Source organism: Etheostoma spectabile, chromosome 20 (assembly GCF_008692095.1).
Source record: "Etheostoma spectabile isolate EspeVRDwgs_2016 chromosome 20, UIUC_Espe_1.0, whole genome shotgun sequence".
NCBI classification, from domain to species: domain Eukaryota; kingdom Metazoa; phylum Chordata; class Actinopteri; order Perciformes; family Percidae; genus Etheostoma; species Etheostoma spectabile.
In genome coordinates, this window is record NC_045752.1 from 15,863,313 (window position 1) to 15,864,734 (window position 1,422).

A 1,422-nucleotide genomic window follows, 5' to 3' on the forward strand; every position below is an offset into this window, starting at 1 on the left:
CTATGTAAAAGCATCCAAAGAGCACCATGTCATAGGACCTTTAAAGTGATATTTTGCACCAAGAGAATTGTCCTTATGGAAACAACCATTACAGGTAATAGAACAATATGTTAATTTGCAACACTTACTGTGATGCTACGACTGTATATTAAGGACATTTTTGTGAGACACAAAATAGTCTTTATGTGTTATGGTGACCATCGTAGAGCATTTAGTAGCTAAAGAACTAGCCATATTATATTTCCCAAAGGAGTTAGAAAAACAGAGCAAGTTTGTCGAAGTTAATTTCTGTGTTCAATTTTTGCACTTATGTGAAAACTAACTTCTTACTTTCCCTAAGGAATCTTTTGACTCCCTTTCAAAATATCCAAACTATCACTTTAAATTCACAAGGCTGGTGTCTTGAGGAAAAAATTGAATAAGAAATGGGTTCACAGAGAACAGACTAAGACATCCTGGTACAGAACAAGTGTTTGACACTCTCCATAGTGTGGCGACTAAAATCTGTATCAAAGTCCAACCTGCTCCACCCGTTTGACATCTTCATACATGTGTGTCTTGTCAGCCACTCCTATTTGGCTGTGCTGAAAGTGTCTCAGCAAAATGTCAACTTATCACATTTCAACGTTACAACAACATTGCAGTGATTTTCCCCCAACACTTCTTTGGGGAGACTTCAGTCCTCCAACTGGGAGAGGAAGGCATCCTGAGAACTGAAAATGTTCAAGCAAAGTGAAATATTGCTTTAAGCCTCAAAGAAAGAAAAAGTGACAGGCAAAAAGTAGCACTGGGCCGCTGAGTATGCTGCTATCTACATGAAAAGCAGTGGAAATAAAGAGTTCCCCGTGGCTCAGCAAAAAATTAAACAGAAGATGGCAAGGAGCTGTTCGCTGCGAAACAGAGTTCATTCACTCCAGCAAGCAAGTGCTGCAGAAACCAACTATGTAGAAGCAGTTAACACAAATAGTTTGGAAACTCCGTTACAACACAACTGATCAAGATAGATACACATGCATCTCACATATCCTACCTATATGTCAAATACTCCCAAAGGCCTAAGTCAACAGCAAATACTGCACACGTCATTTTAGAGTATAAGCTAAATAACGATGCAGTGCAGGGGAGTTGGTGCACAAAAGCAGAATTTTTAAATCCAGGATAACCGTAAAAGCAAGGCTTAACCAAGTCTAATCTGTGCAGCCTGGCTTGGTGCGTTTCACTAAGGCCAAGCCAGACTGAGGGGGAGCAACTAGGTCGAGCCAGGCTGAAGTAATTTGGATAGATGCGCGTTCCTTCTTTCCTTAACTGACTGCAAGGTCGATCACGAGATTTACTGATGCTAAGATGGAGAATACGCATTGGGCATGTACTTTACACAAAGCGAGTAGCAGCTTCTTAGGGAAGTGTGATAACATGAAACAC